Consider the following 18,927-nt stretch of genomic DNA (forward strand, 5'->3'; position numbering starts at 1 on the left):
GGAGCGTTTTGTAGTATGCGCAGTGCAATGGAGACGCGGAAACTTGTTGTGGCCCAGTGTTTTGCAGTTGGACGACAAGATTGGTACACAGTAGTAAAGAGCGAGGCACTGAGTTGGCATGAATAATGGAGTGCACAATGGGGCTCGAGATGTGTTTGTTACCTCAGGTGCTGTATGATTGTCGACAAGGAGTGAAAACGGAGCAATTTGTGACGGCTCTTTCAATTTAAGACGTTAAAAACAGACGGAATTTGCATTTGTAATACCAGAGCATCGAAACTACTTGGAACTTTTGTGTATATGAACGTGTCCGCGCCTTTGTACTCTGCTCCCTTCACCGCTACAAACCAACCAACCATCGTGTCCGTGCGCATCAGAGTCGCAAAGAATGGGGAATAGCGCAGTTTGGTCGTGCATGTGGCGTAGCTCAGTTTGTAGAGCGTACGCTTCGCATGTGAAAGGTACAGTGTTCGAGACGCGGCGCCTCCATTTTTTGTAGCCAGTGCATGGTAAGTGTTGGTCGCGGCGAACCTAAAGGCACGCAAGATGTTGCAAAGCCAGCGTCACAGACTGATATGATGTATACTGACGTAAGGAGAGCAAGATGTAAGTGTGGGGACCGGCTGTTATCGAGGTGTCATCGAGTGCAGATCTGTCTTAGGTATCACGGCTTAACCTCATTGAAGTCTAGAGGGTGGACAACACGTTCGTCTTACTCAGAGCGGTGTCCGAACTCTATTTTCAACGTTATACGTGCCACTTTCATTGTGGCCAACTACGATTCGATACAGAATGCACGAAACCTGAAATACACCCTAACGGATACATAGAGAGTAGTGTTTGTCTGCTGAATAATGGGAGTGCAAGGGTCTGTGTCGTCTATATGGCTGTATGTAACACCATTAGTCTTCGTGGGGGTCGGGCGTAGCTCAGATGGTAGAGCGCTCACTTAGTATGCGAGAGGTACTGGGATCAATACCCAGTGCCTCCAGAATTTTTAACACACCTACATGCGCACCTTGCCATGCAAGTGGAATAATTCACAGCCAGCAGATGTGTCTAGGAAGATACAAGCGAATGATTAGCATCCACAATTGGCAAGCGTGCTGTTATTAGTGCGCGGGAAGCACCCTCCTCCCACGCCTACACTTTATTTAGAAACAGTACAAGTGTTCCCGTAAGATTCTCAAGCCTATGTCGGAAAGATCTGCCTTGCGCCGAGTTCATGTAAATCCCACTGCACATTCCTATTCTTTGCGTGTAGTCGGCTGCTACTGGTGTTGCTAGTTGTGACTGCTGATAACAGATGCCGTAGCAATCAATTCATGGAGTGAGTTGTATGATTTGCGATAGTCTGTCTCTGACAAGCAAGCACAGGTGACATAGGTGCGAACACAGGAAGCTAGCAGACCCTCGCTGCCTGCAGACACCGAGCAGCCACACTAGGAGGGCGGACTAAGCCGTAGGCAAAATGTGCTCATTCGCTTTGGCGCGACGTCGAACTATAAATAATGCTGTCACTAGCGTGAGCGTCGTGGAAAGTCGGAAAAGTCGGCTGCGTGGGTGAGTGCCAAGTTTGGGGAGCGTTTTGTAGTATGCGCAGTGCAATGGAGACGCGGAAACTTGTTGTGGCCCAGAGTTTTGAAGTTGGACGACAAGATTGGTACACAGTAGTAAAGAGCGAGACACTGAGTTGGCATGAATAATGGAGTGCACAATGGGGCTCGAGATGTGTTTGTTACCTCAGGTGCTGTATGATTGTCGACAAGGAGTGAAAACGGAGCAATTTGTGACCGCTCTTTCAATTTAAGACGTTAAAAACAGGCGGAATTTGCATTTGTAATACCAGAGCATCGAAACTACTTGGAACTTTTGTGTATATGAACGTGTCCGCGCCTTTGTACTCTGCTGCCTTCACCGCTACAAACCAACCAACCATCGTGTCCGTGCGCATCAGAGTCGCAAAGAATGGGGAATAGCGCAGTTTGGTCGTACCTGGGGCGTAGCTCATTTGGTAGAGCGTTCGCTTCGCATGTGAAAGGTGCAGGCTTCAAGCCGCGGCGCCTCCATTTTTTGTGGTCAGTGCATTGTCAGTGTTGGTCGCGGCGAACCTAAAGGCACGCAAGATGTTGCAAAGCCAGCGTCACAGACTGATATGATGTATACTGACGTAAGGAGAGCAAGATGTAAGTGTGGGGACCGGCTGTTATCGAGGTGTCATCGAGTGCAGATCTGTCTTAGGTATCACGGCTTAACCTCATTGAAGCCTAGAGGGTGGACAACACGTTCGTCTTACTCAGAGCGGGGTCCGAACTCTATTTTCGACGTTATACGTGCCACTTTCATTGTGGCCAACTACGATTCGATACAGAATGCACGAAACCTGAAATACACCCTAACGGATACATAGAGAGTAGTGTTTGTCTGTTGAATAATGGGAGTGCAAGGGTCTGTGTCGTCTATATGGCTGTATGTAGCACCATTAGTCTTCGTGGGGGTCGGGCGTAGATCAGATGGTAGAGCGCTCACTTATTATGCGAGAGGTGCTGGGATCAATACCCAGTGCCTCCAGAATTTTTAACACACCTACATGCGCACCTTGCCATGCAAGTGGAATAATTCACAGGCAGCAGATGTGTCTAGGAAGATACAAGCGAATGATTAGCATCCACAATTGGCAAGCGTGCTGTTATTAGTGCGCGGGAAGCACCCTCCTCCCACGCCTACACTTTATTTAGAAACCGTACAAGTGTTCCCGTAAAATTCTCAAGCCTATGTCGGAAAGATCTGCCTTGCGCCGAGTTCACGTAAATCCCACTGCACATTCCTATTCTTTGCGTGCAGTCGGCTGCTACTGGTGTTGCTGGTTGTGACTGCTGATAACAGATGCCGTAGCAATCAATTCATGGAGTGAGTTGTATGATTTGCGATAGTCTGTCTCTGACAAGCAAGCACAGGTGACATAGGTGCGAACACAGGAAGCTAGCAGACCGTCACTGCCTGCAGACACCGAGCAGCCACACTAGGAGGGCGGCCTAAGCCGTAGGCAAAATGTGCTCATTCGCTTTGGCGCGACGTCGAACTATAAATAATGCTGTCACTAGCGTGAGCGTTGCGTGAGCGTCGTGGAAAGTCGGCTGCGTGTGTGAGTGCCAAGTTTGGGGAGCGTTTTGTAGTATGCGCAGTGCAATGGAGACGCGGAAACTTGTTGTGGCCCAGTGTTTTGCAGTTGGACGACGAGATTGGTACACAGTAGTAAAGAGCGAGGCACTGATTTGGCATGAATAATGGAGTGCACAATGGGGCTCGAGATGTGTTTGTTACCTCAGGTGCTGTATGATTGTCGACAAGGAGTGAAAACGGAGCAATTTGTGACGGCTCTTTCAATTTAAGACGTTAAAAACAGACGGAATTTGCATTTGTAATACCAGAGCATCGAAACTACTTGGAACTTTTGTGTATATGAACGTGTCCGCGCCTTTGTACTCTGCTCCCTTCACCGCTACAAACCAACCAACCATCGTGTCCGTGCGCATCAGAGTCGCAAAGAATGGGGAATAGCGCAGTTTGGTCGTGCCTGGGGCGTAGCTCAGTTTGTAGAGCGTTCGCTTCGCATGTGAAAGGTGCAGGGTTCAAGCCGCGGCGCCTCAATTTTTTGTGGTCAGTGCATTGTAAGTGTTGGTCGCGGCGAACCTAAAGGCACGCAAGATGTTGCAAAGCCAGCGTCACAGACTGATATGATGTATACTGACGTAAGGAGAGCAAGATGTAAGTGTGGGGACCGGCTGTTATCGAGGTGTCATCGAGTGCAGATCTGTCTTAGGTATCACGGCTTAACCTCATTGAAGTCTAGAGGGTGGACAACACGTTCGTCTTACTCAGAGCGGTGTCCGAACTCTATTTTCAACGTTATACGTGCCACTTTCATTGTGGCCAACTACGATTCGATACAGAATGCACGAAACCTGAAATACACCCTAACGGATACATAGAGAGTAGTGTTTGTCTGCTGAATAATGGGAGTGCAAGGGTCTGTGTCGTCTATATGGCTGTATGTAACACCATTAGTCTTCGTGGGGTCGGGCGTAGCTCAGATGGTAGAGCGCTCACTTAGTATGCGAGAGGTACTGGGATCAATACCCAGTGCCTCCAGAAATTTTTAACACACCTACATGCGCACCTTGCCATGCAAGTGGAATAATTCACAGCCAGCAGATGTGTCTAGGAAGATACAAGCGAATGATTAGCATCCACAATTGGCAAGCGTGCTGTTATTAGTGCGCGGGAAGCACCCTCCTCCCACGCCTACACTTTATTTAGAAACAGTACAAGTGTTCCCGTAAGATTCTCAAGCCTATGTCGGAAAGATCTGCCTTGCGCCGAGTTCATGTAAATCCCACTGCACATTCCTATTCTTTGCGTGCAGTCGGCTGCTACTGGTGTTGCTAGTTGTGACTGCTGATAACAGATGCCGTAGCAATCAATTCATGGAGTGAGTTGTATGATTTGCGATAGTCTGTCTCTGACAAGCAAGCACAGGTGACATAGGTGCGAACACAGGAAGCTAGCAGACCCTCGCTGCCTGCAGACACCGAGCAGCCACACTAGGAGGGCGGCCTAAGCCGTAGGCAAAATGTGCTCATTCGCTTTGGCGCGACGTCGAACTATAAATAATGCTGTCACTAGCGTGAGCGTCGTGGAAAGTCGGCTGCGTGTGTGAGTGCCAAGTTTGGGGAGCGTTTTGTAGTATGCGCAGTGCAATGGAGACGCGGAAACTTGTTGTGGCCCAGTGTTTTGCAGTTGGACGACGAGATTGGTACACAGTAGTAAAGAGCGAGGCACTGATTTGGCATGAATAATGGAGTGCACAATGGGGCTCGAGATGTGTTTGTTACCTCAGGTGCTGTATGATTGTCGACAAGGAGTGAAAACGGAGCAATTTGTGACGGCTCTTTCAATTTAAAACGTTAAAAACAGACGGAATTTGCATTTGTAATACCAGAGCATCGAAACTACTTGGAACTTTTGTGTATATGAACGTGTCCGCGCCTTTGTACTCTGCTGCCTTCACCGCTACAAACCAACCAACCATCGTGTCCGTGCGCATCAGAGTCGCAAAGAATGGGGAATAGCGCAGTTTGGTCGTGCCTGGGGCGTAGCTCAGTTTGTAGAGCGTTCGCTTCGCATGTGAAAAGTGCAGGGTTCAAGCCGCGGCGCCTTCATTTTTTGTGGTCAGTGCATGGTAAGTGTTGGTCGTGGCGAACCTGAAGGCACGCAAGATGTTGCAAAGCCAGCGTCACAGACTGATATGATGTATACTGACGTAAGGAGAGCAAGATGTAAGTGTGGGGACCGGCTGTTATCGAGGTGTCATCGAGTGCAGATCTGTCTTAGGTATCACGGCTTAACCTCATTGAAGTCTAGAGGGTGGACAACACGTTCGTCTTACTCAGAGCGGTGTCCGAACTCTATTTTCGACGTTGTACGTCCCACTTTCATTGTGGCCAACTACGATTCGATACAGAATGCACGAAACCTGAAAGACACCCTAACGGATACATAGAGAGTAGTGTTTGTCTGCTGAATAATGGGAGTGCAAGGGTCTGTGTCGTCTATATGGCTGTTTGTAGCACCATTATTCTTCGTGAGGGGCAGGTGTAGCTCAGATGGTAGAGCGCTCGCTTAGTATGTGAGATGAACTGGGATCAATACCCAGTGCCTCCAGAATTTTTAACACACCTACATGCGCACCTTGCCATGCAAGTGGAATTATTCTCAGCCTGCAGATGTGTCTAGGAAGATACAAGCGAATGATTAGCATCCACAATTGGCAAGCGTGCTGTTATTAGCGCGGGAAGCACCCTCCTCCCACGCCTACACTTTATTTAGAAACAGTACAAGTGTTCCCGTAAGATTCTCAAGCCTATGTCGGAAAGATCTGCCTTGCGCCGAGTTCACGTAAATCCCACTGCACATTCCTATTCTTTGCGTGCAGTCGGCTGCTACTGGTGTTGCTGGTTGTGACTGCTGATAACAGATGCCGTAGCAATCAATTCATGGAGTGAGTTGTATGATTTGCGATAGTCTGTCTCTGACAAGCAAGCACAGGTGACATAGTTGCGAACACAGGAAGCTAGCAGACCCTCGCTGCCTGCAGACACCGAGCAGCCACACTAGGAGGGCGGCCTAAGCCGTAGGCAAAATGTGCTCATTCGCTTTGGCGCGACGTCGAACTATAAACAATGCTGTCGCTAGCGTGAGCGTTGCGTGAGCGTCGTGGAAAGTCGGAAAAGTCGGCTGCGTGTGTGAGTGCCAAGTTTGGGGAGCGTTTTGTAGTATGCGCAGTGCAATGGAGACGCGGAAACTTGTTGTGGCCCAGTGTTTTGCTGTTGGACGACAAGATTGGTACACAGTAGTAAAGAGCGAGGCACTGAGTTGGCATGAATAATGGAGTGCACAATGGGGCTCGAGATGTGTTTGTTACCTCAGGTGCTGTATGATTGTCGACAAGGAGTGAAAACGGAGCAATTTGTGACGGCTCTTTCAATTTAAGACGTTAAAAACAGACGGAATTTGCATTTGTAATACCAGAGCATCGAAACTACTTGGAACTTTTGTGTATATGAACGTGTCCGCGCCTTTGTACTCTGCTGCGTTCACCGCTACAAACCAACCAACCATCGTGTCCGTGCGCATCAGAGTCGCAAAGAATGGGGAATAGCGAAGTTTGGTCGTGCCTGGGGCGTAGCTCAGTTGGTAGAGCGTTCGCTTCGCATGTGAAAGGTGCTGGGTTCAAGCCGCGGCGCCTCAATTTTTTGTGGTCAGTGCATTGTAAGTGTTGGTCGCGGCGAACCTAAAGGCACGCAAGATGTTGCAAAGCCAGCGTCACAGACTGATATGATGTATACTGACGTAAGGAGAGCAAGATGTAAGTGTGGGGACCGGCTGTTATCGAGGTGTCATCGAGTGCAGATCTGTCTTAGGTATCACGGCTTAACCTCATTGAAGTCTAGAGGGTGGACAACACGTTCGTCTTACTCAGAGCGGTGTCCGAACTCTATTTTCAACGTTATACGTGCCACTTTCATTGTGGCCAACTACGATTCGATACAGAATGCACGAAACCTGAAATACACCCTAACGGATACATAGAGAGTAGTGTTTGTCTGCTGAATAATGGGAGTGCAAGGGTCTGTGTCGTCTATATGGCTGTATGTAACACCATTAATCTTCGTGGGGGTCGGGCGTAGCTCAGATGGTAGAGCGCTCACTTAGTATGCGAGAGGTACTGGGATCGATACCCAGTGCCTCCAGAATTTTTAACACACCTACATGCGCACCTTGCCATGCAAGTGGAATAATTCACAGCCAGCAGATGTGTCTAGGAAGATACAAGCGAATGATTAGCATCCACAATTGGCAAGCGTGCTGTTATTAGTGCGCGGGAAGCACCCTCCTCCCACGCCTACACTTTATTTAGAAACAGTACAAGTGTTCCCGTAAGATTCTCAAGCCTATGTCGGAAAGATCTGCCTTGCGCCGAGTTCATGTAAATCCCACTGCACATTCCTATTCTTTGCGTGCAGTCGGCTGCTACTGGTGTTGCTAGTTGTAACTGCTGATAACAGATGCCGTAGCAATCAATTCATGGAGTGAGTTGTATGATTTGCGATAGTCTGTCTCTGACAAGCAAGCACAGGTGACATAGGTGCGAACACAGGAAGCTAGCAGACCCTCGCTGCCTGCAGACACCGAGCAGCCACACTAGGAGGGCGGACTAAGCCGTAGGCAAAATGTGCTCATTCGCTTTGGCGCGACGTCGAACTATAAATAATGCTGTCACTAGCGTGAGCGTCGTGGAAAGTCGGAAAAGTCGGCTGCGTGGGTGAGTGCCAAGTTTGGGGAGCGTTTTGTAGTATGCGCAGTGCAATGGAGACGCGGAAACTTGTTGTGGCCCAGTGTTTTGCTGTTGGACGACAAGATTGGTACACAGTAGTAAAGAGCGAGGCACTGAGTTGGCATGAATAATGGAGTGCACAATGGGGCTCGAGATGTGTTTGTTACCTCAGGTGCTGTATGATTGTCGACAAGGAGTGAAAACGGAGCAATTTGTGACGGCTCTTTCAATTTAAGACGTTAAAAACAGGCGGAATTTGCATTTGTAATACCAGAGCATCGAAACTACTTGGAACTTTTGTGTATATGAACGTGTCCGCGCCTTTGTACTCTGCTCCCTTCACCGCTACAAACGAACCAACAATCGTGTCCGTGCGCATCAGAGTCGCAAAGAATGGGGAATAGCGCAGTTTGGCCGTGCCTGGGGCGTAGCTCAGTTGGTAGAGCGTTCGCTTCGCATGTGAAAGGTGCTGGGTTCAAGCCGCGGCGCCTCAATTTTTTGTGGTCAGTGCATTGTAAGTGTTGGTCGCGGCGAACCTAAAGGCACGCAAGATGTTGCAAAGCCAGCGTCACAGACTGATATGATGTATACTGACGTAAGGAGAGCAAGATGTAAGTGTGGGGACCGGCTGTTATCGAGGTGTCATCGAGTGCAGATCTGTCTTAGGTATCACGGCTTAACCTCATTGAAGTCTAGAGGGTGGACAACACGTTCGTCTTACTCAGAGCGGTGTCCGAACTCTATTTTCAACGTTATACGTGCCACTTTCATTGTGGCCAACTACGATTCGATACAGAATGCACGAAACCTGAAATACACCCTAACGGATACATAGAGAGTAGTGTTTGTCTGCTGAATAATGGGAGTGCAAGGGTCTGTGTCGTCTATATGGCTGTTTGTAGCACCATTATTCTTCGTGGGGGTCGGGCGTAGATCAGATGGTAGAGCGCTCGCTTAGTATGTGAGATGAACTGGGATCAATACCCAGTGCCTCCAGAATTTTTAACACACCTACATGCGCACCTTGCCATGCAAGTGGAATAATTCTCAGCCTGCAGATGTGTCTAGGAAGATACAAGCGAATGATTAGCATCCACAATTGGCAAGCGTGCTGTTATTAGTGCGCGGGAAGCACCCTCCTCCCACGCCTACACTTTATTTAGAAACAGTACAAGTGTTCCCGTAAAATTCTCAAGCCTATGGCGGAAAGATCTGCCTTGCGCCGAGTTCACGTAAATCCCACTGCACATTCCTATTCTTTGCGTGCAGTCGGCTGCTACTGGTGTTGCTGGTTGTGACTGCTGATAACAGATGCCGTAGCAATCAATTCATGGAGTGAGTTGTATGATTTGCGATAGTCTGTCTCTGACAAGCAAGCACAGGTGACATAGTTGCGAACACAGGAAGCTAGCAGACCCTCGCTGCCTGCAGACACCGAGCAGCCACACTAGGAGGGCGGCCTAAGCCGTAGGCAAAATGTGCTCATTCGCTTTGGCGCGAAGTCGAACTATAAACAATGATGTCACTAGCGTGAGCGTCGTGGAAAGTCGGAAAAGTCGGCTGCGTGTGTGAGTGCCAAGTTTGGGGAGCGTTTTGTAGTATGCGCAGTGCAATGGAGACGCGGAAACTTGTTGTGGCCCAGTGTTTTGCTGTTGGACGACAAGATTGGTACACAGTAGTAAAGAGCGAGGCACTGAGTTGGCATGAATAATGGAGTGCACAATGGGGCTCGAGATGTGTTTGTTACCTCAGGTGCTGTATGATTGTCGACAAGGAGTGAAAACGGAGCAATTTGTGACGGCTCTTTCAATTTAAGACGTTAAAAACAGAAGGAATTTGCATTTGTAATACCAGAGCATCGAAACTACTTGGAACTTTTGTGTATATGAACGTGTCCGCGCCTTTGTACTCTGCTCCCTTCACCGCTACAAACCAACCAACCATCGTGTCCGTGCGCATCAGAATCGCAAAGAATGGGGAATAGCGAAGTTTGGTCGTGCCTGGGGCGTAGCTCAGTTGGTAGAGCGTTCGCTTCGCATGTGAAAGGTGCTGGGTTCAAGCCGCGGCGCCTCAATTTTTTGTGGTCAGTGCATTGTAAGTGTTGGTCGCGGCGAACCTAAAGGCACGCAAGATGTTGCAAAGCCAGCGTCACAGACTGATATGATGTATACTGACGTAAGGAGAGCAAGATGTAAGTGTGGGGACCGGCTGTTATCGAGGTGTCATCGAGTGCAGATCTGTCTTAGGTATCACGGCTTAACCTCATTGAAGTCTAGAGGGTGGACAACACGTTCGTCTTACTCAGAGCGGTGTCCGAACTCTATTTTCAACGTTATACGTGCCACTTTCATTGTGGCCAACTACGATTCGATACAGAATGCACGAAACCTGAAATACACCCTAACGGATACATAGAGAGTAGTGTTTGTCTGCTGAATAATGGGAGTGCAAGGGTCTGTGTCGTCTATATGGCTGTATGTAACACCATTAGTCTTCGTGGGGGTCGGGCGTAGCTCAGATGGTAGAGCGCTCACTTAGTATGCGAGAGGTACTGGGATCAATACCCAGTGCCTCCAGAATTTTTAACACACCTACATGCGCACCTTGCCATGCAAGTGGAATAATTCACAGCCAGCAGATGTGTCTAGGAAGATACAAGCGAATGATTAGCATCCACAATTGGCAAGCGTGCTGTTATTAGTGCGCGGGAAGCACCCTCCTCCCACGCCTACACTTTATTTAGAAACAGTACAAGTGTTCCCGTAAGATTCTCAAGCCTATGTCGGAAAGATCTGCCTTGCGCCGAGTTCATGTAAATCCCACTGCACATTCCTATTCTTTGCGTGCAGTCGGCTGCTACTGGTGTTGCTAGTTGTGACTGCTGATAACAGATGCCGTAGCAATCAATTCATGGAGTGAGTTGTATGATTTGCGATAGTCTGTCTCTGACAAGCAAGCACAGGTGACATAGGTGCGAACACAGGAAGCTAGCAGACCCTCGCTGCCTGCAGACACCGAGCAGCCACACTAGGAGGGCGGACTAAGCCGTAGGCAAAATGTGCTCATTCGCTTTGGCGCGACGTCGAACTATAAATAATGCTGTCACTAGCGTGAGCGTTGCGTGAGCGTCGTGGAAAGTCGGAAAAGTCGGCTGCGTGTGTGAGTGCCAAGTTTGGGGAGCGTTTTGTAGTATGCGCAGTGCAATGGAGACGCGGAAACTTGTTGTGGCCCAGTGTTTTGCAGTTGGACGACAGGATTGGTACACAGTAGTAAAGAGCGAGGCACTGAGTTGGCATGAATAATGGAGTGCACAATGGGGCTCGAGATGTGTTTGTTACCTCAGGTGCTGTATGATTGTCGACAAGGAGTGAAAACGGAGCAATTTGTGACCGCTCTTTCAATTTAAGACGTTAAAAACAGACGGAATTTGCATTTGTAATACCAGAGCATCGAAACTACTTGGAACTTTTGTGTATATGAACGTGTCCGCGCCTTTGTACTCTGCTGCCTTCACCGCTACAAACCAACCAACCATCGTGTCCGTGCGCATCAGAGTCGCAAAGAATGGGGAATAGCGCAGTTTGGTCGTGCCTGGGGCGTAGCTCAGTTTGTAGAGCGTTCGCTTCGCATGTGAAAGGTGCAGGGTTCAAGCCGCGGCGCCTCCATTTTTTGTGGTCAGTGCATGGTAAGTGTTGGTCGTGGCGAACCTAAAGGCACGCAAGATGTTGCAAAGCCAGCGTCACAGACTGATATGATGTATACTGACGTAAGGAGAGCAAGATGTAAGTGTGGGGACCGGCTGTTATCGAGGTGTCATCGAGTGCAGATCTGTCTTAGGTATCACGGCTTAACCTCATTGAAGTCTAGAGGGTGGACAACACGTTCGTCTTACTCAGAGCGGTGTCCGAACTCTAATTTCGACGTTGTACGTGCCACTTTCATTGTGGCCAACTACGATTCGATACAGAATGCACGAAACCTGAAAGACACCCTAACGGATACATAGAGAGTAGTGTTTGTCTGCTGAATAATGGGAGTGCAAGGGTCTGTGTCGTCTATATGGCTGTTTGTAGCACCATTATTCTTCGTGGGGGGCAGGTGTAGCTCAGATGGTAGAGCGCTCGCTTAGTATGTGAGATGAACTGGGATCAATACCCAGTGCCTCCAGAATTTTTAACACACCTACATGCGCACCTTGCCATGCAAGTGGAATAATTCTCAGCCTGCAGATGTGTCTAGGAAGATACAAGCGAATGATTAGCATCCACAATTGGCAAGCGTGCTGTTATTAGTGCGCGGGAAGCACCCTCCTCCCACGCCTACACTTTATTTAGAAACAGTACAAGTGTTCCCGTAAGATTCTCAAGCCTATGTCGGAAAGATCTGCCTTGCGCCGAGTTCACGTAAATCCCACTGCACATTCCTATTCTTTGCGTGCAGTCGGCTGCTACTGGTGTTGCTGATTGTGACTGCTGATAACAGATGCCGTAGCAATCAATTCATGGAGTGAGTTGTATGATTTGCGATAGTCTGTCTCTGACAAGCAAGCACAGGTGACATAGTTGCGAACACAGGAAGCTAGCAGACCCTCGCTGCCTGCAGACACCGAGCAGACACACTAGGAGGGCGGCCTAAGCCGTAGGCAAAATGTGCTCATTCGCTTTGGCGCGACGTCGAACTATAAACAATGCTGTCACTAGCGTGAGCGTTGCGTGAGCGTCGTGGAAAGTCGGAAAAGTCGGCTGCGTGTGTGAGTGCCAAGTTTGGGGAGCGTTTTGTAGTATGCGCAGTGCAATGGAGACGCGGAAACTTGTTGTGGCCCAGTGTTTTGCTGTTGGACGACAAGATTGGTACACAGTAGTAAAGAGCGAGGCACTGAGTTGGCATGAATAATGGAGTGCACAATGGGGCTCGAGATGTGTTTGTTACCTCAGGTGCTGTATGATTGTCGACAAGGAGTGAAAACGGAGCAATTTGTGACGGCTCTTTCAATTTAAGACGTTAAAAACAGACGGAATTTGCATTTGTAATACCAGAGCATCGAAACTACTTGGAACTTTTGTGTATATGAACGTGTCCGCGCCTTTTGTACTCTGCTCCCTTCACCGCTACAAACCAACCAACCATCGTGTCCGTGCGCATCAGAATCGCAAAGAATGGGGAATAGCGAAGTTTGGTCGTGCCTGGGGCGTAGCTCAGTTGGTAGAGCGTTCGCTTCGCATGTGAAAGGTGCTGGGTTCAAGCCGCGGCGCCTCAATTTTTTGTGGTCAGTGCATTGTAAGTGTTGGTCGCGGCGAACCTAAAGGCACGCAAGATGTTGCAAAGCCAGCGTCACAGACTGATATGATGTATACTGACGTAAGGAGAGCAAGATGTAAGTGTGGGGACCGGCTGTTATCGAGGTGTCATCGAGTGCAGATCTGTCTTAGGTATCACGGCTTAACCTCATTGAAGTCTAGAGGGTGGACAACACGTTCGTCTTACTCAGAGCGGTGTCCGAACTCTATTTTCAACGTTATACGTGCCACTTTCATTGTGGCCAACTACGATTCGATACAGAATGCACGAAACCTGAAATACACCCTAACGGATACATAGAGAGTAGTGTTTGTCTGCTGAATAATGGGAGTGCAAGGGTCTGTGTCGTCTATATGGCTGTATGTAACACCATTAGTCTTCGCGGGGGTCGGGCGTAGCTCAGATGGTAGAGCGCTCACTTAGTATGCGAGAGGTACTGGGATCAATACCCAGTGCCTCCAGAATTTTTAACACACCTACATGCGCACCTTGCCATGCAAGTGGAATAATTCACAGCCAGCAGATGTGTCTAGGAAGATACAAGCGAATGATTAGCATCCACAATTGGCAAGCGTGCTGTTATTAGTGCGCGGGAAGCACCCTCCTCCCACGCCTACACTTTATTTAGAAACAGTACAAGTGTTCCCGTAAGATTCTCAAGCCTATGTCGGAAAGATCTGCCTTGCGCCGAGTTCATGTAAATCCCACTGCACATTCCTATTCTTTGCGTGCAGTCGGCTGCTACTGGTGTTGCTAGTTGTGACTGCTGATAACAGATGCCGTAGCAATCAATTCATGGAGTGAGTTGTATGATTTGCGATAGTCTGTCTCTGACAAGCAAGCACAGGTGACATAGGTGCGAACACAGGAAGCTAGCAGACCCTCGCTGCCTGCAGACACCGAGCAGCCACACTAGGAGGGCGGACTAAGCCGTAGGCAAAATGTGCTCATTCGCTTTGGCGCGACGTCGAACTATAAATAATGCTGTCACTAGCGTGAGCGTTGCGTGAGCGTCGTGGAAAGTCGGAAAAGTCGGCTGCGTGTGTGAGTGCCAAGTTTGGGGAGCGTTTTGTAGTATGCGCAGTGCAATGGAGACGCGGAAACTTGTTGTGGCCCAGTGTTTTGCAGTTGGACGACAGGATTGGTACACAGTAGTAAAGAGCGAGGCACTGAGTTGGCATGAATAATGGAGTGCACAATGGGGCTCGAGATGTGTTTGTTACCTCAGGTGCTGTATGATTGTCGACAAGGAGTGAAAACGGAGCAATTTGTGACCGCTCTTTCAATTTAAGACGTTAAAAACAGACGGAATTTGCATTTGTAATACCAGAGCATCGAAACTACTTGGAACTTTTGTGTATATGAACGTGTCCGCGCCTTTGTACTCTGCTGCCTTCACCGCTACAAACCAACCAACCATCGTGTCCGTGCGCATCAGAGTCGCAAAGAATGGGGAATAGCGCAGTTTGGTCGTGCCTGGGGCGTAGCTCAGTTTGTAGAGCGTTCGCTGCGCATGTGAAAGGTGCAGGGTTCAAGCCGCGGCGCCTCCATTTTTTGTGGTCAGTGCATGGTAAGTGTTGGTCGTGGCGAACCTAAAGGCACGCAAGATGTTGCAAAGCCAGCGTCACAGACTGATATGATGTATACTGACGTAAGGAGAGCAAGATGTAAGTGTGGGGACCGGCTGTTATCGAGGTGTCATCGAGTGCAGATCTGTCTTAGGTATCACGGCTTAACCTCATTGAAGTCTAGAGGGTGGACAACACGTTCGTCTTACTCAGAGCGGTGTCCGAACTCTAATTTCGACGTTGTACGTGCCACTTTCATTGTGGCCAACTACGATTCGATACAGAATGCACGAAACCTGAAAGACACCCTAACGGATACATAGAGAGTAGTGTTTGTCTGCTGAATAATGGGAGTGCAAGGGTCTGTGTCGTCTATATGGCTGTTTGTAGCACCATTATTCTTCGTGGGGGGCAGGTGTAGCTCAGATGGTAGAGCGCTCGCTTAGTATGTGAGATGAACTGGGATCAATACCCAGTGCCTCCAGAATTTTTAACACACCTACATGCGCACCTTGCCATGCAAGTGGAATAATTCTCAGCCTGCAGATGTGTCTAGGAAGATACAAGCGAATGATTAGCATCCACAATTGGCAAGCGTGCTGTTATTAGTGCGCGGGAAGCACCCTCCTCCCACGCCTACACTTTATTTAGAAACAGTACAAGTGTTCCCGTAAGATTCTCAAGCCTATGTCGGAAAGATCTGCCTTGCGCCGAGTTCACGTAAATCCCACTGCACATTCCTATTCTTTGCGTGCAGTCGGCTGCTACTGGTGTTGCTGGTTGTGACTGCTGATAACAGATGCCGTAGCAATCAATTCATGGAGTGAGTTGTATGATTTGCGATAGTCTGTCTCTGACAAGCAAGCACAGGTGACATAGTTGCGAACACAGGAAGCTAGCAGACCCTCGCTGCCTGCAGACACCGAGCAGCCACACTAGGAGGGCGGCCTAAGCCGTAGGCAAAATGTGCTCATTCGCTTTGGCGCGACGTCGAACTATAAACAATGCTGTCACTAGCGTGAGCGTTGCGTGAGCGTCGTGGAAAGTCGGAAAAGTCGGCTGCGTGTGTGAGTGCCAAGTTTGGGGAGCGTTTTGTAGTATGCGCAGTGCAATGGAGACGCGGAAACTTGTTGTGGCCCAGTGTTTTGCTGTTGGACGACAAGATTGGTACACAGTAGTAAAGAGCGAGGCACTGAGTTGGCATGAATAATGGAGTGCACAATGGGGCTCGAGATGTGTTTGTTACCTCAGGTGCTGTATGATTGTCGACAAGGAGTGAAAACGGAGCAATTTGTGACGGCTCTTTCAATTTAAGACGTTAAAAACAGACGGAATTTGCATTTGTAATACCAGAGCATCGAAACTACTTGGAACTTTTGTGTATATGAACGTGTCCGCGCCTTTGTACTCTGCTCCCTTCACCGCTACAAACCAACCAACCATCGTGTCCGTGCGCATCAGAATCGCAAAGAATGGGGAATAGCGAAGTTTGGTCGTGCCTGGGGCGTAGCTCAGTTGGTAGAGCGTTCGCTTCGCATGTGAAAGGTGCTGGGTTCAAGCCGCGGCGCCTCAATTTTTTGTGGTCAGTGCATTGTAAGTGTTGGTCGCGGCGAACCTAAAGGCACGCAAGATGTTGCAAAGCCAGCGTCACAGACTGATATGATGTATACTGACGTAAGGAGAGCAAGATGTAAGTGTGGGGACCGGCTGTTATCGAGGTGTCATCGAGTGCAGATCTGTCTTAGGTATCACGGCTTAACCTCATTGAAGTCTAGAGGGTGGACAACACGTTCGTCTTACTCAGAGCGGTGTCCGAACTCTATTTTCAACGTTATACGTGCCACTTTCATTGTGGCCAACTACGATTCGATACAGAATGCACGAAACCTGAAATACACCCTAACGGATACATAGAGAGTAGTGTTTGTCTGCTGAATAATGGGAGTGCAAGGGTCTGTGTCGTCTATATGGCTGTATGTATCCATTAGTCTTCGTGGGGGTCGGGCGTAGCTCAGATGGTAGAGCGCTCACTTAGTATGCGAGAGGTACTGGGATCAATACCCAGTGCCTCCAGAATTTTTAACACACCTACATGCGCACCTTGCCATGCAAGTGGAATAATTCACAGCCAGCAGATGTGTCTAGGAAGATACAAGCGAATGATTAGCATCCACAATTGGCAAGCGTGCTGTTATTAGTGCGCGGGAAGCACCCTCCTCCCACGCCTACACTTTATTTAGAAACAGTACAAGTGTTCCCGTAAGATTCTCAAGCCTATGTCGGAAAGATCTGCCTTGCGCCGAGTTCATGTAAATCCCACTGCACATTCCTATTCTTTGCGTGCAGTCGGCTGCTACTGGTGTTTCTAGTTGTGACTGCTGATAACAGATGCCGTAGCAATCAATTCATGGAGTGAGTTGTATGATTTGCGATAGTCTGTCTCTGACAAGCAAGCACAGGTGACATAGGTGCGAACACAGGAAGCTAGCAGACCCTCGCTGCCTGCAGACACCGAGCAGCCACACTAGGAGGGCGGACTAAGCCGTAGGCAAAATGTGCTCATTCGCTTTGGCGCGACGTCGAACTATAAATAATGCTGTCACTAGCGTGAGCGTCGTGGAAAGTCGGAAAAGTCGGCTGCGTGGGTGGGTGCCAAGATTGGGGAGCGTTTTGTAGTATGCGGAGTGCAATGGAGACGCGGAAACTTGTTGTGGCCCAGTGTTTTGAAGTTGGACGACAAGATTGGTACACAGTAGTAAAGAGCGAGGCACTGAGTTGGCATGAATAATGGAGTGCACAATGGGGCTCGAGATGTGTTTGTTACCTCAGGTGCTGTATGATTGTCGACAAGGAGTGAAAACGGAGCAATTTGTGACGGCTCTTTCAATTTAAGACGTTAAAAACAGGCGGAATTTGCATTTGTAATACCAGAGCATCGAAACTACTTGGAACTTTTGTGTATATGAACGTGTCCGCGCCTTTGTACTCTGCTCCCTTCACCGCTACAAACCAACCAACAATCGTGTCCGTGCGCATCAGAGTCGCAAAGAATGGGGAATAGCGCAGTTTGGCCGTGCCTGGGGCGTAGCTCAGTTGGTAGAGCGTTCGCTTCGCATGTGAAAGGTGCTGGGTTCAAGCCGCGGCGCCTAATTTTTTGTGGTCAGTGCATTGTAAGTGTTGGTCGCGGCGAACCTAAAGGCACGCAAGATGTTGCAAAGCCAGCGTCACAGACTGATATGATGTATACTGACGTAAGGAGAGCAAGATGTAAGTGTGGGGACCGGCTGTTATCGAGGTGTCATCGAGTGCAGATCTGTCTTAGGTATCACGGCTTAACCTCATTGAAGTCTAGAGGGTGGACAACACGTTCGTCTTACTCAGAGCGGTGTCCGAACTCTATTTTCAACGTTATACGTGCCACTTTCATTGTGGCCAACTACGATTCGATACAGAATGCACGAAACCTGAAATACACCCTAACGGATACATAGAGAGTAGTGTTTGTCTGCTGAATAATGGGAGTGCAAGGGTCTGTGTCGTCTATATGGCTGTTTGTAGCACCATTATTCTTCGTGGGGGGCAGGTGTAGCTCAGATGGTAGAGCGCTCGCTTAGTATGTGAGATGAACTGGGATCAATACCCAGTGCCTCCAGAATTTTTAACACACCTACATGCGCACCTTGCCATGCAAGTGGAATAATTCTCAGCCTGCAGATGTGTCTAGGAAGATACAAGCGAATGATTAGCATCCACAATTGGCAAGCGTGCTGTTATTAGTGCGCGGGAAGCACCCTCCTCCCACGCCTACACTTTATTTAGAAACAGTACAAGTGTTCCCGTAAGATTCTCAAGCCTATGTCGGAAAGATCTGCCTTGCGCCGAGTTCACGTAAATCCCACTGCACATTCCTATTCTTTGCGTGCAGTCGGCTGCTACTGGTGTTGCTGGTTGTGACTGCTGATAACAGATGCCGTAGCAATCAATTCATGGAGTGAGTTGTATGATTTGCGATAGTCTGTCTCTGACAAGCAAGCACAGGTGACATAGTTGCGAACACAGGAAGCTAGCAGACCCTCGCTGCCTGCAGACACCGAGCAGCCACACTAGGAGGGCGGCCTAAGCCGTAGGCAAAATGTGCTCATTCGCTTTGGCGCGACGTCGAAC

The 18,927-nt window shown here is 48.9% G+C and overlaps 5 non-coding genes across 5 annotated transcripts; all 5 read left to right on the plus strand.

The window, feature by feature from the left end:
• Positions 1–6,738: 6,738 nt before the first annotated feature.
• On the plus strand, positions 6,739–6,811 carry Trnaa-cgc (transfer RNA alanine (anticodon CGC)). Its single transcript has one exon. It is a non-coding gene; the product is annotated as a tRNA-Ala (tRNA).
• A 1,507-nt stretch (positions 6,812–8,318) lies between these two features.
• On the plus strand, positions 8,319–8,391 carry Trnaa-cgc (transfer RNA alanine (anticodon CGC)). Its single transcript has one exon. It is a non-coding gene; the product is annotated as a tRNA-Ala (tRNA).
• A 1,507-nt stretch (positions 8,392–9,898) lies between these two features.
• On the plus strand, positions 9,899–9,971 carry Trnaa-cgc (transfer RNA alanine (anticodon CGC)). The gene has a single exon. It is a non-coding gene; the product is annotated as a tRNA-Ala (tRNA).
• A 3,110-nt stretch (positions 9,972–13,081) lies between these two features.
• Positions 13,082–13,154, plus strand: Trnaa-cgc (transfer RNA alanine (anticodon CGC)). The gene has a single exon. It is a non-coding gene; the product is annotated as a tRNA-Ala (tRNA).
• A 3,109-nt stretch (positions 13,155–16,263) lies between these two features.
• On the plus strand, positions 16,264–16,336 carry Trnaa-cgc (transfer RNA alanine (anticodon CGC)). The gene has a single exon. It is a non-coding gene; the product is annotated as a tRNA-Ala (tRNA).
• The last annotated feature ends 2,591 nt before the right edge of the window (positions 16,337–18,927 follow it).

Source organism: Schistocerca gregaria, chromosome 3 (genome assembly GCF_023897955.1).
Source record: "Schistocerca gregaria isolate iqSchGreg1 chromosome 3, iqSchGreg1.2, whole genome shotgun sequence".
Taxonomy (NCBI): domain Eukaryota; kingdom Metazoa; phylum Arthropoda; class Insecta; order Orthoptera; family Acrididae; genus Schistocerca; species Schistocerca gregaria.